Here is a 26,637-nt window from a genome sequence, read left to right on the forward strand (position 1 = left end):
ACAGACAATAAGCAAATACATGAAAAAGATCATTTTAGATGCTGATACATTCTATGAAAGTAAATTTGATGTTGTGTTATATAGTTAATGCTTGATGACCTTGGATTGGGTACCCAGAGAAGGTGACATTTAAGTTTAGAGAACTGAATAGCAAGAAGGAGCCAGAAGAGATGGAGGAGGTTAATTACAGGGAAAGGAAAGAGCTAGTACACAGGAGTTGACAAAGAGTGGAAGGCCAAGAACTCAAGTTCTGTGTCTAAATCAAAAAACCCTGCACGTTGGCAGTAGGAAGACAATTACCATAGGGAAGGGGAGGACAACGAGACCTCCTGTTCTGAGTCTACAAATTTAATTCAACCCGATGAAAATTGAGAAACACCTTATATTAAATATAAGAAGTGTACTTTTGTCTATTACATATAGATGCTATATTTTTAATGGGTGTTTTTTAAAAACAGGCTATCCTGTTCTTATTTTAATACTGTGTGTGTGTGTGTGTGTGTGTGTGTGTGTGTGTGTGTGTGTGTTGTGGTGCCTGAATAGTGAAGAGTGCTTATTCCTTTGTAGTTCCTAATTATCTCGAGCACAGTAAGCCACATTTAGACGTAACAGAGAGGACTGCTCTTCACCCAGAAACCCCAGTTAGCTGGATGAGGTAACTGGGATGTATGTTGGGCCATCTCCTTTAAGGAAGGATGATACAGAGTTCTGTTTAGGAAGAAAGATGCAACTGAATGTTTGGTGAACAGAAGTCTATATTGTTAACAGAGATTGACAGCTTTGGACAAAAACCCATTTATTCTTCTGGGCACACAACTAGACTACTTAGTCCTGCTTCCCCTGCGTTCAGAAGTGGCTTCATGGCTAAAGTCTAGCTGTGAAGGTTGAGCAGTGGCAGTGATGGCACCTGTTTCTAAAATCCTCACGCATGTTCCTCCATGCCCTTATCTGCAGCAGCTGGCTTTAATGGAGACAAGTCCAAGGCTGACCTCAAAAGCCATATGATGAAGAGGGCAGTGCCCCATTAGCCTGCAGTCAGGGGCACCCCTGCCCTGCTGAACTGTTTTTCACCTTCATGGTATTTTTTTTTTTTTTTTTGGCGGTACGCGGGCCTCTCACTGCTGTGGCCTCTCCCGTTGCGGAGCACAGGCTCCGGACGCGCAGGCTCAGTGGCCATGGCTCATGGGCCCAGCCGCTCCGCAGCATGTGGGATCCCCCCCGGACCGGGGCACGAACCCGTGTCCCCTGCATCGGCAGGCGGACTCTCAACCACTGCGCCACCAGGGAAGCCCCATGGTATTTTTATATGAGCAAAAATAAACTTCTGTTCTGTTGGGGTTTTTTTTCCATTATACATTTTCGTATATATTTTACACACAAGAGAATGTGTGTATGGGTATTTATGACGTTAGCTTACTAACTAATGACTAAGAAAGAGATGAAAAAAATTGAGAATTTCTCTTCTTTGACTAGCCCAGGAAATAGAAATAAATAATAGTGAAAGTTGAAGTAGGTAGAGGACAGCAGGGTGTTCCCCAATATTAAAGCGGTGTGTATTCCGAGAGAGTAGAGCCTGACCCTCTCAGAGGTTACTCCAGAGAAGCTTCAGAGAAGATGGTTGGAGAGAGTTTGAAGGAATATTGGTCTTTCCCACGTGACAATGCAGCAAGTAGGGGAATCTAGGTAAATGGAACAATATTTACAGAAGTATGTAACATCACAATGCGTGGCTTGACAGATATGCATGAAATTTCTAATTCCAGAAACACAAGTGGAGGCAAGGTGGAATGCAAGAAAAGCCTATTGAAGAAGGTTAGGGTGTGATTATCACAGGATTCCTTATGAAGCAAGTAATTAAAACCAGCCCTGCATACATTTCAAAAGCTGTGCATGGTTTTCGAGCAATAGAAAGGCATGTCATTCTGAGATAGAAATCTGGCAACTCATAGTTCCAGTAGATGTGGACATATTTATGGATCTCTGTCATCAGGAGTCTTCTTCCTCATGAATAGGCATGCATAGCCCTAACATAAATATATAGTAAAGAGACAAAACATAAAGAGACATGTAAAATATTTTATCATTATTTAGCCATCGCTGAGCTGTGGAACTTTGGTAAAGTCACCACACCACCTTAAGCCTCAGATTTCTTACAGTGGAAGGGATTTTTGCCTACACAGGGGGTACGTGTCCTCTTCTCTTTGTTCCTCGACTCCCAGCTCAGTGCGTCACCTAGCTCAGGGTCACAAGGGGAGTGTATTGAATGAGTGAGTGATGAAAAAATAAATGAATTCATGCATCTGCTGAAGCTCAAACCCTAAAAGAATCTCAATTTAATACCCACGCACAAAACGGAAAATCTTCCTTGAAATTGCCAGTGACTAGGATGAGGCGCCTGATGATTAAGGACAAAGGCAGATAAAATAGGAAAAGTAATTTAGGATATGATAATACACAATAAATATAACCGTATTTAAAGCAATTTGGGGCAGGAATAATCTTGCTGGGATTCAACTGAACTGTACCGAGCTGCCGCCAGCATTATGAAAGTGCATATTTACATCTTTTCATTAAATAAACCCTGTCTATGCCAACTCTGCCACTCCCCATGTCATAAGTGAGGTCCTGAAGAGGATGAGGGAAAACAGGATGGGGTGGAAAGCATCAGTCTTGAGGTGGAGCACAGCATGTGTTTGGATAAAACCCTCACATTCTTGCTCTGCCTCTTTGCTAAAATGATGTCTCTCTTTCTCTTTCCTCTCACTTGTAAGAGCCTCTTGTCTGGGATTGGCTATTAACTGTCTTCCCATTACACTTTTATACACAGTTTGCTCTTCCTGTCTGAATGTTAAATTTTTCTTTATAAATTTAAAATATATAAATAAAAACCTAGGAGAGTCTGATTCAGTAACTGAATTTTGTAAATCTCCATTTCTGACTTTGAGTCACCTCCAAGATTAAGAACTACTGGTTTAGCTGGGTGTCTGGCACACATGTGAACACAAAACCTCTCTTTGTTTAAAAAGATGTATTTATTTATTTGGTTGCACTTGGTCTTAGTTGCAGCAGGCAGGCTCGTGGATTCCTTAGTTGTGGCTTGCCAGCTCCTTAGTTGTGGCACGTGGGCTCTTTAGTTGTGGCATGCGAACTCTTAGTTGCGGCATGCATGTGGGATCTAGCTCCCGGACCAGGGATCAAACCCGGGCCCCATGCATTGGGAGCACGGAGTCTTATCCACTGCACCACCAGGGAAATCCCTGAACACAAAACCTTCTGAATGCATATATGCATACATGTATGAATGGATGTGTCAGTAATTTGGGTAGAAGCTGTGACTGTCATCGTGTGTATGATACTGTCCTAATCTGCCCACAAGTTCTTGCTCCTTGTACATTATGCTCCAGTCACACCATACAGCCAGCTGCTCCAGAAACACACCGTGGGCATCTACACAGAGAAGGTGCATCTGTAGGATGGAAACAGATAGCATCAGCAGTTTTAAAGGAGTTGATTACAAGATCTTCCTCATTTCCTCTTTCTTAATATTGATCTGCCTAGTAAAGGGCCTTTGTAGGAGACTTGCCTTCCCCATTGCCCCTTTCACAATTGTCCTTCTTCCACTTTGCATAAGAGCCTGTCCCTCACCTACCCAGAAACTTAATATAATACATTGTCTTGGCGTGTAGACACCTCCAGAGCATATTGGATCAATTGAGATAGAGTCCTTGAACAAAGACTTTGTTGTCAACTTGGTCCTTTAGCTTACTGGCTGGATGATTTTAACACATTCGATGTGTTTCTTTTTTTATCTTCAGCTTTATTGAGATATAATTGACATATAATGTTGTGTTAAGTTTATGGTGAACAAAGTGTAGATTTAAGATACTGATACATTGCAAGATGCTTTCCACTGTAGCGTTAGCTAACACCTCCATCACCTCAGATAATTACCATTTCTTTTTTGTGGTGAGAATATTTAAGATCTACTTTGTCAGTAACTTTCAAGGATTTAATACTGTACTGTTAACTGTAATCACCATGCTGTACATTAGACTCAAACCTCATTCGTCTTGTAACTGAAAGTTTGTGCCCTTTGACCAACACCTCCCCATTTCCCCCATCCCCCAGGCCCTGGTAACCACCATTCTATTATCTGCTTTTTTTTGTTTTGTTTTGTTTTGAGTTTGGCCTTTTTAGATTCCATATATAGGTGATATATTATGCAATCATGCAGTACTTGATTACTTTCTCTGTCTAACTTATCTCACTTAGCATACTGTACTCAAGGTCCATCCCTGATGTTGCAAATGACAGCATGTCCTTCTTTCTGACAGATGAGAAATATTTCATTGTGTGTGTATATATCTATAGAAGGGATATATATCTGTATATATATACACACAATGAAATATATATATAAATACACACACACACACACACACACACATCTTCTTTATCCATTTATCCGTTGATGGGCACTTAGGTTGTTTCTGTATCTTGGCTATTGTGAATAATGCTACAGTGAATGTGGGAGTACATTTATCTCATCAATAGCTTGTTAATTCTCATAATGATAATGATAAGTACAATCAATAATTTTTAAAAAATGTGTTAGCATTAGAGATATGATCAACAAAGATTTTTACTTTCGCAAAAATTGTTGCAAAGGGCTTCCCTGGTGGTGCAGTGGTTGAGAGTCCGCCTGCCGATGCAAGGGACACGGGTTCGTGCCCCGGTCCGGGAGGACCCCACATGCCGTGGAGCGGCTGGGCCCGTGAGCCATGGCCACTGAGCCTGCGTGTCCAGAGCCTGTGCTCTGCAACGGGAGGCCACAACAGTGAGAGTCCCGCATACCACAAAAAAAAAAAAAAAAAAAAATTATTGCAAAGAACTAATGGGTATTCATTGATTGATGAAATACTTTAAACATAAAATATTCATTACAATGAAATTCTGAGATAGAATTTGAATAGAAATGTACATTTTAGGAGAAAAATGAATATTATACTATTCTAGACTATTAAAAGGAACTTATTTACTGGTTGCTCTAAATGAATTTTGATGGGTTTCAAATTATTTTGGTATTTAGCTTTCAACTCATTTCTAAAATAAAATAACAATTGAATTTAAAATTGCCAGTATTTAGTGTATCCTTTGCAAGTACTTTAACCCCAAATAAAAGTTTTATAATATAATCTAAAAATGTGAGGGTGTACATACTTTATTTTAGCATATATGCAATCAACCAAAAAAGAAAAGAAGATAGACTTCACTGTTCTGCTTTTTCACCTGCTTCTTGCTTTGCCTTCTTAAATTGAAAGCTTTCTCACTTATTGTACACTTCCTCCCCCTAGACCTATGCGGCTCCACAGAAGATACCAGCCGCATGTGACTATCTAATGTAGATTAACTACATAAAATTAAAAATCAATTGCCCTATTGTAGTAGCCGCATTCCAAGCAATCACTGGCTGCATGTGGCTAGAGACTGTGGTATCAGCAGCACAGCAGATATAAAACATTTTCATCACCACAGAAAGTTCTACCAGGCATGCTGCTCTAGAGAGAATTTGTATTGCAGACTTTGCTTTTACCAGAATAGAACTTTCTCTAGGATTGATGGGCTTATTTCCCTTTTTTCCAATGTCTGGCTCATATTAGACCCTCACTAAATGCTTTTTAAATTAAAATAACATTACTGGAAGGTAATTAGTGACTCCCCCGACACATTTACTAACAAATCCCAATCATATAAATTTCATAAAATCTTGGCAATGATAAGGACCTTGGAAGTGATTTAAATATGACTTTTAAAAATAGATATTTGTATCATAAAATCTCAAAGATAAATTGTTCACTTATAATTCCTATTCTACTTTGAGGTAAAAAAAGAACATACTATATTGCATATTTTCTATGTTCCAAGTGATGAACGAAACACTTTTCAAGTGTGATCTCACCTAATACATATAACATTTCTTAAGGAAAATATGCTTGAGAGGTAAGGGATATCAGAAAGGTTGAGCACTTTGCCCAAAATCACAGAGACAGAATTTAAACTCAGGTCTACCTAATAGCAGAAGCTATATTTCTAACTTCATGTGAAAAATGCCACCTAGAGAAGAAATGACAACTTGCACAAGTCATTCAGAGAATTAGTGACCAGAATAGAAATCCAAGCTCTGCCTGATTTCCAGATGGGCTCCCCACACTTCCATCTCTCCCTTCAGTAAGGGGAGGTACATAGGCTGGTTAAGAATAGGCTTTGTAGCCAGGATGCCTGGTTTCAGATCTAGACTCTGCCACCTACTAATCCTTGCAACCTTTGTCCTTTCTTCTATGAGGACTGGGATACTGATAATGATCGATATTGTGTCAATTCATACACTTTATACAGTACACCAACATTAATCAGTTTTCCCCAGTATTACTTATACTCACTTGTATGTGTATGCAGGTGCTGAATGCTATACAGTTTTACCACATGTGTGATTTGTGTATCTATGCACAGAGTTAAGATATTGAACAGTATGTTCAATATAAGTATGTTTTATTTTGCCCTTTTATACACCATTCTGTAACTTTTCCTTCCATCTTTTTCATGTGTACTTTCATGGAAATTTTTAAAAATTATTTTTGTATTATCCAGTTTTTTCTTTTTTTTTTTTTCCTTTTATGGATTGTACTTTTGGTGTCAAGTCAAACAACCCATTGCTTAACTATAGAAATCCTGAAGATTTCTCTTTTTTTTTCTAGAAAAGTTTAATTTTATGTTTTACATTTAAATCTGTGATCCATTTTTGAGGTCACTTTTGTATAAAGCATGACGTTTAAGATGAAGTCCATTTATCCCCTCTATGGATGTCCAACTGCTCCAGCATCATTCTTTGAAAATGCTGTTCTTCTTCCATTGAACTGGTTTTGCTCCTCTGTCAAAAATCAATTCAGCATATTTATATGATTCTATTTCCGTGTCCTCTATTTTGTTCCATGATCTATGTGTTCATGTCCCCACCAATTCCACACTGTTTTTATAATAGATAGTAGCTACACAGTGAGTCTCAGTACGCTATAGAGTGACACCTCCCACTTTATTCTTCTTTGCCGAGTTTGTTTTGGGTATTCTGGGCCCGTACCTTTTCATATACATTTCATAACAATTTTGTCTATTTCTATAAAAAAAAATCCTACTGGGATTTTTGTTAGGAATTGCATTTAACCTGAAGATAAATTTGGTGAGAATAGATATGTTTTTTATGTTGAATCTTCCAAACCAGGAGCATAGTATTTCTCTCTGTTTATTTAGATCTTCATTATTTAGATCTTTCATTAGCATTTTATAATATTCAACAAATGTACATCTATATATTACATTTTCTCTGGATCAATTGTAAATCATACCGTGTTGAATTTTAGTTTCTTCATATTTGTTGGAATTTAGAATTGTGATTAAAATTTGTGTACTGGGGCTTCCCTGGTGGCACAGTGGTTGAGAGTCTGCCTGCCAATGCAGGGGACACGGGTTCGTACCCTGGTCCGGGAAGATCCCACATGCCACGGAGCGGCTGGGCCCGTGAGCCATGGCCACTGAGCCTGCGCGTCTGTAGCCTGTGCTCCGCAACCGGAGAGGCCACGACAGTGAGAGGCCCGCGTACCGCAAAAAAAAAAAAAAAAAAAATTTGTGTACTGATCTTGTATCCTGTGGTTTGCTGAATGTGCTTATTAGTTATAGAAGTTTTTATAAATTCCTTAAGATTTTCCTTGTAAACAATCATGTCACCTGAAAACAGGACCATTTTATTTCTTCCTTTCCCACATTTATACCTTTTCTTTCTTTTTTTCTGGCTAGATCTTCAGTGCTATACTGAATAAGATTGGTGAGAGTGGACCTCCTTGCCGGGTTCTTGATCTTAGGGGGAAAGCATTTCAGTCTTACATCATTAAATTTGATGTTAGTTGTAAGTTTTTTTGTAGATAATATTTAATCAAGTTGAGGTAATTCCCCACTATTCCTGAGTTGTTGAGAGTTTATACCATGAATAAGTGTTGGATTTTGTTAAATGTACCATTAATGGGTGTTGGATTTCATCACATGCTTTCTCTACATAAGGTGATAGTCTAATTTTGTGGGTTGTGGTTTCAGTGATTTTCAGACCCCTTATAATGCTATTTTGAGCTTTTAAAAAAAATATGGTGCCTCCAGGCATTCGATTAGTTCCTGGTGGTTCTGCCTTTAGGGAAAAATTTCCCAAGCTGAACTTCCAGGTGTCTCTCATTGGGGGAGGGGAATCTCAGGCCCAGAGTGACAAAGAGACTTCCCAGAATGGGCTGCTTGGTGTTGCTCTGTCTCTCTTGCCAGTTCCAACTGCTCAACTTGGTATCTTTTGTTTTGGGGAAGGGCAGTCCTTTTGCAAGCTTTCTGTGGACACTATTTTATATTTTAAGTTAAGTCTTTCCAGAAGATGATTATCTGAAGGGTAAATAGAACTCTGCTCTTCAGAACCAAGTAATTCCAACATATCCGTACATCAGTGGTGTGGGTGAAACAAAGATGGGCATTATTTAGACCATTTAGTGAAGTTAAAATTGCATAGGCTCTTTTCTGACTATTTGGTTAATGTTGGCTATTGAAACAGAAGTTGATTTTGGTTCAGTTGATCTAGCCAAGATCCAAGTCTGAAGAGTCATAAGATAAATTATGAATCATTTTTGTTTTTTTTTTAATCTTGTAAATGTAGACAGGTAAAATCAAATTTTTCTGAAAAGCAGAAGAATTGATAAATAATAAGATGTTTCTTTGGTTATTTATACACTTTTAGTTTTGGTGTTTTGTATTTTATATAGAATAATTATTGCAAGACTTATGACAAATGAAGTCAGATATGACTTAGTCAAATAATTTATGTGTTAGCAAATAAATAAAGTTTTCAAAAAAAGAAATTTGAAAATTTGTTTCACTTTCTCTGGTATTTCTTGCCTCCTATCCTGACAGAGAAATGATGTAACTTACCGAAACATATTTTAGAAAACAGTATATTCTAGAGTAATTGTTCTCATATTTGACTCTATATAAAATTAAACCTGAAGATATTTCTGTTAAAAACAATCCACTGTAAACACTGCATAATATAATCTTCTTTGTAGGATTCATAATGAATATCAGCGTAAGTGAGACTCTGAGAAGTCCTCCAAAAATAACTTTAACTTTGTTTGCAATATTATATTTCCAAAATATATTTCATCATTAAACGTGTGTTTGTTTTTTAAGTGTAAGATCTACTAAGTAAAGGAGATAGGAAATAGAATAATTGGGAAGAAAAACAAAAACAAACAAATAAGCAAAAACCTTGCAAAAGAATGGGAAATCCTTCTTTATGCAGTTTTCTGTTTACAGATGTCTTAACATTGCCCTAAGTTTGACAGAACTTTAGTTAGGCTTCTTCCTGACTCAAGGCACTGACTTCCCTTTTCCTAAGAATTTTCTTTAAAATACTTGCAACTGTAAATTCTTTCTCTGCCCCCTTGAGATATAGGTAAATCTTTTCAAAAGCCTCTTGCCAGTTTTACAAACCAGGCATGTCTTTCTCAAGAACCTGGGAGCTGTCCTTTGGAAATGTAATCATCAAAGAAGATATTATCCCTATCCTGTCGAACTTTGGTGGGTGCCAGTTAGCAAACACAGATGGTCTAATCACAGATGAAAATATCTGCAAAATAAGGAGATAACCCAATGTGTTCAACACATCCCAGTGATTAAGCTCCCTACAAAATTTCTCCATTGCTTTATCTGGTAGTTCTCTCCAGCCTTTAAAAACCCTTCTGCCCTTTGTCGCAGCAGATTGGAGTGTAGACTTAGTTCTAGTCTCTCTCTCCTATTGCAATAGCCTTGAATGAAATCTTCCTTGACTGTTTAACTTTGTCCAGTGCAATTTTTGCTGTGGCACTGTTGATTCATTTTTCTCCAGTCCTGTTCTGGACTGACTTGTTTATCTTATTCTCATAAGAAGTTAACAAATCAGTATTAAGTAGTTAGATCCTAGAAGTCAAATTAGGTTGGGAAAACAAAAGTAAATAGAGAAATAATAAAGAATTAGGCAAAGCGTTTATGAGGAAACTGAGGTAGCAGCAGCCATAGAAACAAGCTGTAAATAATTTTTAAAGAACGGAAGCCAAGACAGAAATGAATTAGGACAGAGCAGAAACCAGTAAGAAGGGTCTGTATGCTTATGATTCAAGAAAATAATCTCTCCATTTAGGAAATAGAAATTTTTAAAAGAAAATCTTAAAAATTGGCTTACCTTTGATACAGATACTTTCTCTAATACTTCTCCCCTCTTTATCTCATAAACTGTTGAATAATGGGGGTAACTATGTTATAGCAATCATGTAGGACATGAGAGTGTTGGGATTTCTTGAAAGTATAGGATCAAGGGAGACAGGCAACTTATGAAATTCTTGAATAGACAGAATAATATTACTGTCTCACATAGAAGCATTAGTGTTTGTTGGGCTATATAGCATCACTGATATGCTATTTTCTATTCATTCCTTTTTTGTTGTTATTAGGCAATAATTTCTGCAAAAAGAATTGAATTTCAAGCTGAGTCAATGTTTTTTATATGCAATGCGAAAAGTTAATATTATGTCCTTATTCCTACAATTAATTCAGCTCTGGTTCTATAAAAATATGTAAAGTTCTATTAATGTTGGCCATTTTTGCTTTCTTTTCTGTGTTAAATTTCAAGGGAACCTTAATATTGAGACTTTAAATGATCCTAATATATTATCTCTATATGTTGCATATATATATATATATATATATACCCCCCCACACACACACACATACACACACACACACACACACGTACACACGTACACACGTAAGGTTAGAAGATTAGAAGGAGGGCAGAATTCTCACAGGAAACATGATTTTAGAAAATGATTCCTGAAATAGAAACTGTCTCTCTCTCTATGCCCAGCTTTGAGAGCCAGTATGATGCTGGAGAAAAGATGGAATCATGGGGCGTCTATGATTGAGAAAGTGTTACTGCTGGAAGTAGAAGTATGACCAATAAATAAATACTGAAGGGCCTTGGGGATGTCATGGTTGAGAACACCTAAGATGTACCATTATTTTCTTCTTCCTTTTCTATTTACCTATCTTGTTCCATCGTTAGTCTTTCTTAATTTATTTTACATAAATTAATCTGTCTAATGAAAATTTATTCATTCAGTATAAATGGAGTGCCTAGTATAAACTTAATAGCTTACTTGTAATTGAGGATTAAGTAAAATAAGCCACAAGATCTGCTTTTCAAAGAATTTCATTCACTTGGGGAAATCTGATAAAAGAATCAAACCATGGGGTATTTACCATTATCCCTTACAGAATCTGAGGCCCTGGGAGCTAAAGTAACTGGTCCAAACTGACAGCAAAAAGTAGCAGACTTCTGACTTTAACCTAGGTCTTCTTACTTAAAATTTAGAGACCAGGCCCCATTTAAGGATTCTGATGTTTGTTTTGTATGTTTGAGGTTCTGGAATACACTTATATTTTGTACTTATTTATACCAAAGTTTGGCAACTATTTTAAGTTTGGAAATGGTTTGAGAAAACTTACATTTAAAATGCAAATTAAGAATTTAAATGAACTTAAGCTGTACTGAGATTTAGCGTGTAATGACTGTTGCTAATAAATTACATTCAATTAATAAATGGCTTGAGAGGTTATTGGGGAGGAACAGAAACTGAAGATTTGTCTGATACATATTAATTACCTATATAATATTTGCACCATGGGAAATGTTATGTGTAAACGAATAGCAGCACCAGTTATTCAGGATGGTGGCCCCCGAGTGAAAGAGTTGTATGAAGATGGATTGTTAAAGATCAGCGATGATTAATCAAGAGCTAGAGGTAGGGTGCAGCATAGTTCTCATTAGGAACGGTGATGACAGCAAAGTTCTGTTCAATTCCAACACTGTGTTTTGGTTTATGCAGTTTTTCTTCAAAGAGAATGATAAAGGAAGAACTTCTCCTTCCTCCTTAGCTTCTTTAGTCTAAGTTTTACCAATATTCAAGGACCATATCGCTTTTAATATTCTCCAGGATACTTTCCTAAGTATAAAAGCTGACAGGAATCTCTCCTTTCATAGAAGAATTCCTGGGTATATACTTAGAATCGAAATTTAATATTCATTCATTCTTTGTTAATAAATTCACTTATTCATTAAATATTGTTGAACATGTGTACTCTACGCCAGAAGAGTTAGATTATTAAAGGAAGCAAGGAACTGCATTCCCAATAAAAAAGAGGCCACGAACAAACACGTGAGAACATTGGGTGTATGCACTGTGGGCTGCAAGAGCCGAGCAGTAGGATGGGTCCACTCTTCATGGGAAACCCAGCTTCAGAGAAAACATAATTTTTCTTAAAGAAACCAGAACATTTATCTCAGGCAATTATTAATGTTTATTATATAGAAATTCAAAGTAAGATAAATTGGAAATATCCAGAAGGCTTCATGGTGGATGAATAGGTTACTTGTATTAGTGACATTTAGCCTTGGTTCTGAGTAGTAGAACATTCAACGTAAGAGTGACTTAAATGGTGTAGAGGTTTACTCCTTGTTCCATTACATAAGCAGTCCAGTATAGAAGACATGAGCAGTCTACTACAGTTACTCCATAGTTATCAGGAACTCGAGATCCTTCCATATTACTGATTCATTATCCTCTATTCACAGCTTTCAACTCCCAAATAGCCCAAATGGCTATCCCATCCTAACCATCAAATCTGGATTTAACCAGCATAAATACAAAAAGCAGGAAAAAGCACAGACAGTACATTTGTTTGTTTATTTATTTACTATCTATGTATCTGTGGGGTTCCAGTTCCAAGCAATGTGTTAAGCCCTCATAATATTAGAATAGGAAAACTGACTCTAAATAAACTGACTTTATATGGTAGGAAGTGGTTACGTTTTATGTACATTCGTATCTAGATATATAAACACAGAAGGAGATATCAAAAATGAATCGTGATTTCTACTTTATATAGCCAACCATGTGAATAGCAGAGCTTTTCGAAAACCAGACTTAGTGGAAATGATCATGCCTTTTATTTTGTCCATGCTGGTTTGAGGTGCCTTTCAAACATCTAAGAGAAAATTTTAGGTGATCAGGAGCTAAGAGGAGCAATGAAGGCTAAAGATAGAAATGCAAATGCCATCAACATAAAGAAAGAATTGAATCATGCTGATTTATGACATAGCTTAGGGTGAACCTATAATGTAAGAAGAAGAGAAGAGGGCCTGCTTATGGACTTGACTGCCCACTCCCACTCCGTGGCACAAAGCTGTCCCATGTATACCTTCTTATTCAGCTGTTACCATGAAACATATCTCAGTAGAGCAAAAGGACAGAGTTATGTATCTAAGCATGCTGGCTCTGACTGCTTGGCATCTAGTGACTGGTGTATATTAGGTACTTAGTTATTGTTGCTTAGCTTATTAACCTGGCTCACTTCAGCACATATTACGGTTGGGTTATTATAGGTGCAGAACTTTGTTACACCGGATAGCAAATCACAGTACCTGACCGTAAGAACTCATAATCCAGAGTGGGGAATGCCCCAAAATACATTCAGAGAAGAATCCCAGAACACTCTGAAGCTGGATGAAACAGGTATATATGCGAAGTTGCTTATTTTTTTGGAATGAACCTCTATAAAACTCAACAGATAGGCAAAGGTATTTGTGACTCACCATAAGTTGAGAGTGACTGACTTAGCTGTGAGAACAGAGTACGTTGAGAGCAGATAGAGGCACCTGGAGAAACTTTAAACCTGAGATCAGGAAAAGGCCACATGCAAGAGTTGGCACCTGCCTAACCAGGAGGAAGTCAGACAAGGAGGAGGAAAATGGCAGCTAAAGCAAAGGCATTGATGCAGCACCGTGTCTGTGGTGAGCTACAAGCACTTCCTTTTAACCAGGCTATAAGTAGAAATGAAAAGGTGGAGAGCTTATCCGGAGATGAGAAGACAGATGATGGAGGACCTTGTGTGTTATGTTAAGTATATATATAGTATATATATATATATATATATATATATATATACTATATATATATATATATAAAGGATTATAAATAAACCAGTAATGTAGCCCTACATAGCATTAAGAATGGAGGATTGAATGAGGTGAAGATGGATTAAGGTTAGTTGGGATACAGTAATAAAGCAGAGATTCTGACACTATCACCACCCATGGAGAGATTCTCTGGGTCAAAGGTGCCCATTCAGTGCCCTTCCGAGCAAGTATGAAGGCAATCACTGAACCACCTGCACACACTGCTCTCTGTGGTTTAAGCTTTCAGATCTTAGAACATTTAGTCAGAGTGTGGGAATTTATTGAATGAATGGAGTTTGTGTGGGAGACTCTTATTCAGACACACGTATTTAAATGCCACCAGCAACTTAATCTTCTTACCAAAAACAAAGTGACTCAAGGCCAGAAATTGTTTTCTCCAACCTTCCCCTCCTGTCGGTTGTCATGTGATTGCAACATATATTTCTAAAATGACGAATTTCTTCCTAAGTGAAAGCAAACCAAGAATAATGCTCAAGGAAAGCTGTTCTCTGAAAATTACAGACCGAAGGATCAAATTGTCCTTTTTTCATGCAAATGAAGTCCTGTTGGAGCCTCAGAGCATCACTCCATAAATCATTCTGTGCTCTTGCACAAACTTAACGCAGTTCCAAATATGATGCCATGGGTGTGTTTAATAGAGCACTAATGAAATGGTATAGCTGGTTGAGCTTAGTGCCTACTTGAACAGTGAACTTCTTCCATTAGAATACTTATGCTGTGCTGCATCTTTGCTTAGTTTTATTTTTTTAGGAATTATTTAATACTTTTTTTATAATTATGAAATACACATAACATCAAATTTAGCATCTTCATCCTTTTAAGTGTCCAGTTCGGTGGCATTGAATTCATATTGTGGTGCAACCGTCACCACCGTTCACCTCCAAAACTCTTTCCATCTTATGTGCTTAGCTTTTAAACAAAATTCTTTCCCACTAGACTCTGAATTACTTGAAGGCAGGAATGAGGACGGTAGTCAAAATAATAAAGTAATTTTAAATGATGACAGTTAATATTTATTTATGACACAATATATGTCACACAATTTGAATTCATTACCTTATTCAGATTGTTCACAGCAACCATTTGAGGTTGATATAATTATCTTTATATTCAAATGAGGAAACTGAAGTTTGAAGAATTTGTATGCCTGAATCTCAGTCTCATGGGTAGTAAGATGTAAGAGTAAGATTTGAATCAAAGTCATTTGTCTCCAGATCAGCTCATACAAAACTATTTTCCCTGCTCAGAATCAGACACTGTGTTTCAGTATCAATAATAACCCCCTGCAAAGGGACAAGACAGCTGTTATTGTTTATACTTGACAAATTAAGAAAGATGCTAAGTAGCTTGATTCACATCTTTTACCTTGTGAATATGGCTGGGCTCCATTTGAAAATAAAGTTTTCTGTTTTGTTTTTGTTTTTTAATTTAAGGACTACATCATGTCCAATAGTTGGTATGATAATTGTTAGAAAGCGAAACAATGGTATTTACATTTTAAGCATCTATGACATTAGCACATTGAAGAAAACTTTGTCAGTGTCTACTCAACTTGGAAGTTGATTTCTTCTGTCAAAAACTCCAGTTGTATATAAACATCCCTAGTAACTCATGGAGGAAAGTGCAGTTCCAGGACTCTGTCCACGCCCGTCTGTAAACCTTCACGCTTGTGCACAGTACCCCATCTCCTTCAGACTGCACGTTGCCAGACAGCTAATTGTTTGCTTTCTCTCCTGTCTCATCTGTTTGCTTTATTTTCTCTTTCTTAATGGTATATAAAAGTGTGAGGTTTTTTCCCTTCATTACTGCAAATATAGACATATTTCGAACATTTCCTGTTAAATAGATGCAGAGAAATTGTGTGATAGTAGTGTGAAACATGGGATAAACTTTTTGCATGATTTTTCTTCTTCTATTTCATGAGAAAACTTCCAAGTATATTCTCCATCTTTGCAATTTCATAACCTCAATCCATAATCTCTTTTGAGCCTAAGCCAACTGGGTCTTTGTATTTGAATTTATCATTATTCATGTTATCTGATACTGCTACTTGCCAGATCCAGTATTACATTCTTAGCCATCATATTACTTGACACTTCGCCGCATTTGACCCATTGCTAAACCTTTCTCTTTGAAGTTATTTCGTCATGTGGATTCAAGGGTCCTTTTCTCTTTGGGTTCTTCTACTTTCTCTTACTTATTTTCAGTATCTTTTTCTGGATCTTTCTCAGTTTTCTCACTTCTTAAAACATTGTATTCCCTCAGAGCTCAATCCTTTGATCTTATCTCTTCTCTCTCCATACTTTTTCCCTGTGGAAGTCTATCCAGTATTATTATATCTTTGAATACTGTCTTCAGTGGTGACCATTAAAGTCATATCTCCAGCTCTAATTTCTCAGCTGGATTCCAGGCCCGTATTTCTAATTACCTGTATTATTTTCCTACTGCTGCCACAACAAACTGCCACCAACTAGGTGGCTTTAAACAATAGACGTTTATCCTTCGGTGATTCTGGAGGCCGTAAGTGTAAAATTAGCATCAGCAGGGCTATACTTCCTCTGGAGTTTCTAGAGGAGAGCTCTTCTTTGCTTCTGCCTGTTTCTAGGGGCTCCAGGCGTCCTTGGCTTGTGGCTGTACAACTCTTGTCTCTGCTTCCACCTTCACATGGCCTTCTCTGCTCTCTATTTCAAATCTCCCTTTGCCTTTCTCTCATAAGGATACATGTCATTGGATTTAGTCGCCACCCAGATAATGCGGGACGATTTCATCTCAAGATCCACAACTTGATTAAATCTACAAAAACTTAAAAAAAAAAATAGAGTCACATTCATTGTTTCTGAGAGGCGGACATATTTTTAGGGAACCCCCCTTCAGTCCACTACAGTCTGCCCTATGATCCCCACAAATTCATGTCCATCTCACATGCAGAATACATCACCCCATCCTAGCATCCAAAAGTCTCAGTTCATTAGACTATTACCTTTAAGTCTAGAGTCTCATCTAGATATCATATGTACTATACTTAGAAACTACAAAATGCTATGTAAGTGTTAAACACAAATTTGAGATTTTAATACTTATGGCCACTTATAACTCTTGAAAGCAGTCTAAAATGAGACACTGTTTGATCATCCCATTTTGTAGATGAGGAAACTGAAGCATGGGTGGATTCTGTGTCATGCCTCATTGATAATGCACAAGTTTATACAGATAGTAAGTGAGAGCCAGAATTCAAATGCAGGCAATCTGGCCCCAGCATTTGCATTTTTAAGAATATTTCCTGCTGTCTCCTGCAAAAGGAATGTGGCAGCCAGAATGTGAAATTACCATTTAAACCTTCTTTAATTCCAGAATTTTCAGCTATATAAATCGAATATCAGCCACCAATAGGATTTTGCAAGAAAAACATTTTATTTTTATTGAAATTTTGTTTATTTGGTTATTTGGTGGTTTTGAATTAAGAAAGAATATGAGGCATGAAGTTTTACCTATAGTTGATCATCAGTTCCCTCAGTTGCCTCAAAAAAAATAATATGTGAAAAAAATTCTTGTATAATATCATAGTTTCTGATTCTGTCTTGCCTCTTAAGTCCTCAAGAATAGCTTTGAAAATTTAAGTCCACTTATATATTCTTAAGAGAAAGGAAAGAAGGTCAGCATATGGTCTAAACTCATATTTAGAGATAAAACCTAACATTCTAGAAAAAGCAGTGATGACTTAGTATTACTGAATTTATAAAGTTTCAAGATTCCTAGAAGTCATCAATACTGTTACATGAAGAAGTGAGTCTCAGGGAAGAAAAGAGTTACTCTGGGTCTCACAGCTAGCCAGGCAGCAGCTTGAGGATTTGAACCCTGTCCTCTCCCCCAGATCTCTCTTAAAATGAGTTGCTTTACTTCTCAGAGTCACATATTCCTTATTTATATAAAGGTTATAATAATACCTTCTTTATGGGATTATTAGAAGGATATGTTAAGATTACAGACATAAACTTTTTTTTACAACTCCAAAATAATAAAGTTGCTCATAATCACTGGTTGGTTTGATTTAAAGCAGTCTGGTTGTAAAGGAGCAGGCCCATTAAAACTGGCTTTGGTAACTAGGCTGTCTGTAATGAGAACCAAAGGAAGAAATCAGGAGCAAGTGATAGACTCACGCAAAGTGACGATGACACGTAGATGCCGAAAAAATGTGACAGTGAAAATATAACACTGAGAAGTTAGACTCATGCAAAGTCAGGCTTGTCTAAAGTCTAGAAAAAAAAGGGCAGGTCTGATGAAGTCAAGAGAGCTGTTAGTGTCACTAGCCTGTGTTTAACAAAGCAAGTATTAATGTGATGGTTAACACCTTAGTGACTTACCGTCAGGAATATACTGAGAGAAACAAATGCAAAACCGTGAGCTTTCAGTTGCCGAGGGAACCAGTAGGTAAGAGTGAAATATACAAGTCAGTCAGAGTTGGATCTCCAGTGTGGGTAGATGACATAGTACGCCATTTGAAGAGGCATCCTTCAAAATCTATTTTCTACATAATATCTACATAATATCACATGTTCTTTAGATTTGGAAGAGAATTAATTAACTTTGTCAATGTTGCTATCAGCACATAATGACATCTTTCTCTAAAATATACAGATGTCAACAGAGTGATACGCTAATTCTGCCCCTGGAGCCATCACCCAATGCCTCTTTCCTATTATTTTATCATTTGTGTGTTTTATTCTCTGCCCAGAGAAGGTCTAGGCTGCTGTTCTTATTGTGTCTTCTGAAAGACGTAAGTTCAAGATATTAAGAGAAATCTCCCAAGAACCCAGAATGACAGTCGTGTCTTCAATCATAATTGATTGGAATGTCATTGCCAAAACTCAAAAAGATGTTTATGATGATGATTCAAAGTAATTTACCCCTCCAGATAAATGACAAGGTAACAAAATTATAGGTGCCATCCCAACTGCTCTCTCTGCCTCCGGTCTCTGCTGCCTCTGGGCCAGCCTCTCCTCAGCTGCCACAGAGAAGGAACTAAGGTGCCAATCGAACTGTCCCTCCAGGCTCAGACTCCCCTGAGAGCACTGTGCGGATCTGTGATATCGTGCCACCTCCTTCATGTAGCGCTTAGGCTTGTTCATGATCTGTTTTGTTTTTCTTTTTAAACTTTCTTTATAACCTTATCGTCCTTCAATTACCTACAGAAACTCAACTCTAGTTTCCCACAGTCTTGACATCAGGCATTTTCTTTTTGCATAGATTTGTGACCTGCCCCGCAGGCCTCTTTCTTCAGTCTGATTTCTTCTTGCTCATGCTGAAAGGTAAACCTAAGTATTACTTTCTCCCAAGATTTTCTTGTCCTTCTTTAGTTCCTCAGAGTGATTCTAGAGACAGCTCAATCAATGACACACACAGGATGTTTAGTATTGGTATGTTGCATGAGAGAATAGATGAATGAACTAATGAAATAAATCAATAATACATTGACACAAAGTGTAAGACGCATCCAGCTAAGTAAAAGAGTATTGGGTGGGGGCTTCCCTGGTGGCGCAGTGGTTGAGAGTCTGCCTGCCGATGCAGGGGACACGGGTTCGTGCCCCGGTCCGGGAAGATCCCACATGCCGCGGAGAGGCTGGGCCTGTGAGCCATGGCTGCTGGGCCTGCGCGTCTGGAGCCTGTGCTCCGCAACGGGAGAGGCCACAACAGTGAGAGGCCCGCATACCACACACACAAAAAAAAGAGTATTGGGTGTTCCTACTTTAGCTCTTTATAGAATGAAAGGAATATTTTTGACTTAAGAAGAGCTTTTTGTGTTAACCTCTCATGGGAGGTGAGGAGTCCTGGGTGTGGATTGATTCAGGTTTCCAAACTAACATTACTTGATGACAAAGAGAAAAAAGGCACTAATGGCATTAAGCTTTATGTTCATTTTACACCCTTCAATGAATCCAGTGTTTTGTTAGGCTTATTTGCTAATAAAAGCTCCTGGAATTTTTGTCATTCTTAAGACTTCAACCTTGAGAAGTATCAGGTATTTGGGATAAATGTTTGTTGGATAAGGAAATGAATGAATGATTGAACAAATTACATTTCTGAGAGACATATTAAGATCCTGGTAAAAGTAAAAGGTCATTTGCTGTGAAGGAAAATGCACAGTAGTCCAGGTATCAAGATCCGTGAGTTCTGTTCCTAGCTCTGCCGTTCTCTGGGTGACTTTGACTACTTCCAGAAGTCTCCCCAGCCTTAATCTTGAAACTTCTGTTTCTTAAAAGTTATCATTTTCTAAGGAATATTTATGCTCTTTCCTGCTTCTTTCATATACTCACTCTGAGAGAATCTCATCACTAACCTCTTTATTCCAATATTTTTTTAAATTTATATTTTCAGCCTAGACTCTATGGCCATAATTCACTGAACAAATATTTTTAGTACTTTCCATGTGCTAGGCAATGTCCTCTAAACATTCCACACATTTGACATGTTCAAAATTGAACAAATAATCTTTACCAAAAAAAAAGTTTCTTCTGCATATATCAGAGATCATCCCAGATAACGATAATGTGACCCAGTTGTTCAAGTGAGAAATTATGGATTCTTTCTAAATTTCCCTTTTTCTCCTCTGGCATTCAATACATGCCACTCAAATGCTGTTCTTTAAATATCATGCAAAGCCACCCCTCCTCTCTAGATTCACAGCTACTGATTTGACTCAAATCTCTATACACTCCTCAAGGTTGCTGTAACAACTCTCTGTCTTTATCACATCACTCTAAAATCCACTTTCCACACAGTTGCCATGATGTTCTTAAGAAAAATTAAAAAGCATGCACGTACACGGACCATATATGATTATGTCACCTTCTTGCTGAAGATCTGCGAGTATCTTTCTGTAGCTTTCAGGGTCAAGTGGCAGTTCCAGAACACAGTCCTCCACATCCCTCTCCCCTGCGGAGGCAACTCAGATGTGTTTCAAGATACCGTGTTGTTTTATACTCCCGTGGATTTGCATATATTCTCACCTCTGATTTAATTGCTCTTCTCCCTCTTATCTTCTTGATTAATTCCTGCTTATCTTAAAGATTATGGAAGGAAAAAATATGTATCTATAAAATTGAACTGATTTAGAATGTGGTATGGCAGAAAGGATGAATTATCTTTTTGATAACATCCCATTTTCTGCTTTTCTATTATAGTACTAAGAAGAATTGAAAAAGTTTCCTAACCTTATCTATAAAACAATGTTTTCAATGCAAGAATGGCAACCTTCTTTCTTTGTAAAAGTCCTAAGCTTTAAGGAGAGTTGATCTCATCACATGCTCAGCAAACAAGTGCATGAAGTAATTATGAAGCACAGAAATGCCATTCTGTACAACTAAAGATGTAAGGGTCAATGATTAGTTTTCTTTCTTATTGTGTAGGCATTGCATTTTACGATTCTTGAGAGCTCTCACAATACATTTTTTCAGGATAAGGAAAATAAAGAACTACACACATTTGATTTTATTTTTTAATGTTGTTGAGGAAAGAATGTATACAGCAGGCAAAGGTTATTGATAGGTGATTAAGTAATTAAATTGCCATTATATTCTAGCATGAAATTTGACTAGAGAATAAGTATGTACAATTAAAGTGCAGTTTCTACATTTTGATGGTCACCGTCTATAAGTTAAAATCTGTTTATAACAATACCAGGTTGTCTACTATTATGAAAAACATTTCAGTTTAGACAACACACATAAAGGAAGACATAAACGCTTCCAGCGTCGTCTTCCTAAAGGCTGCTCTGGACCTCCTCTGTTACTTAAAGTAGTGTGGATAAAACCCTCCTCTGCTTTCCAGTGTTGGGTGACAGAAGATAAAGGACTCCAGTTGTGATGAAAAATTACCAGGTAAATTGCAGTCTCCATACAAATGCAATTCCTTTTATGTTAAAAGCCCATGAATGGAGGAAAGGCTGATTTTATGTAAAATACATCAATTACAAAAAGCCTTTGGTAACTGCTCCTCTAGTTAAACTAAATTCGACTTTGAGAATTAACAGCATTTGCTCTTTCAATAGATACTTGAGGAGTAAAGTTTGAGTTACCCTTCCAGTGAGGGTGAAAAAAATCAGATGTCAGGAGATTGAAATGGAATAAAGATGATATTTGGCCTGAAATAGTTTGACTATGCATCAGGAAAAAAAAAAACAAAACACTGGTGGCTTAAGTTCTACCGAAAAGTAACTGGACTGTACACACATTCATTTATTTATTCATTCGTCTCCTTAGACAGCCATTTTTAAAGATCCAGAAATAAATTTTATGAAAAGGTATTGAAAACTTATGAACAGTCCTAACCCTTACTAAAGGTATCATCTTGATTGTGAAAGTCATTTAGCATCTAAGCATCTTAGTTTTCTTATATGACAAACAGAGAAAAAAAAATCTGTTAATGGAAAAAGTCTAATTTTTATAGCGGACTTCAGGCCTCTTTCATCCTGCCTAAGAAAAGAAAAACAAAACAAAAAAATCATAACTAAGATTGAAAGAAAAGAAAACAAATTCCTAGATTCCTTGGGCTGGGATTTCTTGATTTAGTAAGCATAGGGTTTAAAGTTCCCTTTTCTATTAACTGTAGTCTTAAAATGTATTCTTTAAAATATCTTTTCTCTAATGTTAATCAATGGGATAAGAAAAGTCCAAAATCTCCTTCTCTTTAGAAGGGAGTTCCCTTAGGCATCTGATAAATGGCCAAGTGGGAGCCAAACTATGACTAAGGTGAAGCAGGACTCATGGTTTTAGGGGGGGGAAAAATGCTTGGTTCAATTTTCCTATTTTAATTTATTACCTCTTCTTGCTATTGGAGTTGTGGTAATTTGAGTTCCATTTCTATTGTGTAATTTTAAAATTAAAACAACACATATGAGGACAAAAACCTGTTTAATTATTTTTAGTCAAAATTATAATCTGGGGCTACTTTTTTGTAAAATATGTGTATTAGAAAAAGCTCCTCCAGTTGTATATTAACCACATTTGTTCTTTTAACGGCTTCTTAATGAACAGTTTTAGTGACCCTTCACTTGGTGGGGCAAAATCAGATATCACAAGATTGAAAATAAATACAGGTATTACCGAAAGTAGTCACCTCAGCTACGCATCATAAACAAATAATGAAATTGTTTGAGTTCTACCAAAAATTGCCAAATGTGTACACAGTCCTGAGTGTGGGCTCAACTTTACGTAGAAGTAGACTAGCCATACTCAAAGTATGGTCTGTGAAGCTCTGAATGTCCCCAGCATTCTTTCAGGGAGTCCAACACATGAAAACTACTTTCATAACAATATTAAGACGTTAATTGCTTTTCACTGTGTTGACATGTGCAATTATAATCGCACAAGAGCGATGATGGTAAAACAACTGGTGCCTCAGCATGAATCAAGACACCGAAAGGTCCTGGCAGTTATATTTGATGAAGCAGTAGCAGTAACAGCATTAATTCAGTTAAATCTCAAGTCATGAATATATAGCTTTTCAATAGTCTGTGTGACAGAATAGAAAGTGTGCATAAAGCACTTCGGAAAGCTGACGGGTGTCTCCGGAAAAAAAAAACACTTGTGAGGTGGTTTGCATAAAGAGCTACGTCAGCTGTTTTGGGTTTTTTGTTTTTTTGTTTTATTCAGAATACCATTTTTACTCAAAATGATAACTAATGGAAATTATGGTTATTAGATGTGTGTATTTGGCAGTCATTTTCTTGAAACTGAATAGAATGAGCCTCTCACTTCAAGGAAATAGCGATCAGCGTCTGTGGTCAAAGATCTGAGTGTTCAAGGGAAACGGAATTTTAGAGAATAAAATTCTTCCGAGTACTTATAATGTTTTCTGATGCGAGTGGTGGTGATATTAACAGCATGACTTGCCCAGAAGGAATCTGCTCTGGCTATTTAAAGCATAAAGGCATTTATTGCAGGGTATTAAATGGATTACAAAGTTATTTTCAGGATTCAAAAATAAATACTGATTCTAGATTTAGTCTTTGGAAATAGCTCCTTAAGCTATACTGGAGAACAGGGCTACCAAGAGGTCTGCCAGCTATCCTACGATTGAAGATCTGCCCAGCTGGGGCCCTGCTACTGTAACTGCTTGCCCAGCATTCACCTCCACACCACAGTCCAGAGTCTGATGCTATTGCTGGCAGGGCTAGGACTAGGCTGCCCCTGCTGTGGTTTGCCTCAGCAGGATGGAAGCTTCATGACCTGCATCTCAACATTATCAGCAAACTTGGTCAACCGTTTTGGTTATTGCAGACTGAACGGCTGTGTAAACTTTGGACATCCAGTCCTCCGCAAAGGCAGTGTCTATTTCTCCACACAGACTTGGTGTATCTTTCATATTCTAGTCATCGACTACTCCTTAAGTCAGTGAGCTGCCTTCAGTTACAAGTAGCTATGTCACTGGTCTCTAGGGTTACTTCTTTCTCTAAGTCAAAGAAATTGATTTTTTTTTTCTTCAAGAGAAGGTAATCCTATAGGTATCTTGGGCTTCTGAAGAGGGACCAGTAAAAGTTGTCCAATAATAAGCCAGTATCATCCTTAAATTTTGTTCCAGAAAATATTAAACTGAAATATCTAGATTTTGTTCCAGAATGTTACAGATTTTTATCCTAGAAAGTAGCATATTCCAGTAGTAATAATCAGTAAGGCTTATGATTCTAGAAAGACTCCTTAAGAGTTATAATCGTGGAAAAAGTCATGTCACACTTAAGCTTTAATAGTATCATAAAAAGAAAAATAAGGCTGCTACTTTGCAGTATGTTCTATAGGGGATTCTTCATATCAGTTTATAGAAAATATTAAAATTGTATAATTGTAACCATCTCTCCACCTGCTCTCCCCTGTAATTTTTTTCTTTTCCTTTAAGGATCATTAGAATTTATCTTTGAGCATTTTGAATATCCAGAAAGACCACATTCTATTTTGAAAAGGAAAAAGAACACAGGAAAAAAAAATGCCAAAGACACGGTGATTGAAAGAAAAATCAAAATAATAGTAGCCTACTAAAAGTTTACCTGCAGTTCATAGAGTTCACAGTCATTTTGTCAAAGGTCTCCCTTCTGATTAGTGAGGAAATTAGAATCTTCTGACATTCTGAGAAGGATAGAGCGATGTCAAAGGGACTGTGAGGAAATAGAGCTATCGGGAGAATTTCATTGAATTTAGAGGAATCCCAGAGCACCCCATCCTAATGAATCGAGGAACCGAGCAGCCTGAAGGAGATGATGCTCACTAAGAATGGGAACCCTGAATGAGGAAAAGAAACTCACTGGTCTTAGAGTATCTGCCACTGCCCAGGCCAGAAAGACGTTTTCAAATTGGCCACCTAAATAGTACTCCAAGATGGCAGAAACTATCGTCTGTTTTGTTGTTGTTGTTGTTTTGTTTACTTTTATATTACTAAAATCTAGAATCATACTGGAATATAGTGGATACACCATACAAATATATTGAATGAATGGGAACAGTCTCTGAATTGACTTTCCTTCAGCTCGTCTACTTTCACCTTCATTCATCAGCCATGTTACTATTAAGAGATCACTCAAAACTGTTTTACAATGCCTCTCTCATTTCTAGTCTCAATAAATCTGCTACTCAAACTGGAGCCATACCCCCATGGAACCTTGAAGACTCAATTAGGATTATGGCACTCAGTAGATCTTTTTAATTGGGCAGAATAGCTCAGGGCAAAGATCTTAAAGGAGTGGCTTTTCCACCAAAGCTGACAGGCTCAAGTATATATTTGTAATTGAACAGAAAATCAAAGGCAAGTAGTGGAATAAATATAACAGCTATCGGAATTAGGTCTCAAAAGAATTGTGTGTGTGTGACAGTTGCCAAATGGAATTGATGGGATTCAAATGCACTGAAAAGAAAAGAAAAAAGAAAGATACTAAGTTACTGAGAGAGGTGTATTGCCCAAAGAACCACAAGCCTGGACTGAAAAAGAGTGAGATGGTTTAAGGTTGAAACTACTCTATACCCTTAACCTTTTGAAAGCAGGATCCAAGCTATAAAAGCTTATCAGCGACCAGGGAGGGTGTACTCCCTGATACCCATTTCAGATGTGGCTAAGGAATCAGATGATGGGAAATGAGTAATTTTCCCAGTAGTGTCCAGGGATCCCAACGGACAATGGAAAAGGACAATGTCTACTCCCAGACAGTGGGTGGATTACAACCCTAACCAAGGACTTTTTCCTACCCCCAAAGTAGGTTGGAGGGCTATCAGGATTTCTACAGAGTCCTATCTGATCTGTGTTTCCCCTACCTGTCCTTCCAGATGGCATTGTTAACCTGCTGCTATTCCCTTATCTCATAGTGGCTTTTCATGAGCGGATAACTGGTCTCTTTAGTTATATCTAATATGTTGTTAGTTAAGCTGGACCGTATTAAAATTGAAGGGCTTTTTTTACATTGCACACAGAAAAATAATACCTTTGGATTTTCTCATTGCTCAGATCTCTGG

Source organism: Globicephala melas, chromosome 17, assembly GCF_963455315.2.
Source record: "Globicephala melas chromosome 17, mGloMel1.2, whole genome shotgun sequence".
In the NCBI taxonomy this organism is placed as follows: domain Eukaryota; kingdom Metazoa; phylum Chordata; class Mammalia; order Artiodactyla; family Delphinidae; genus Globicephala; species Globicephala melas.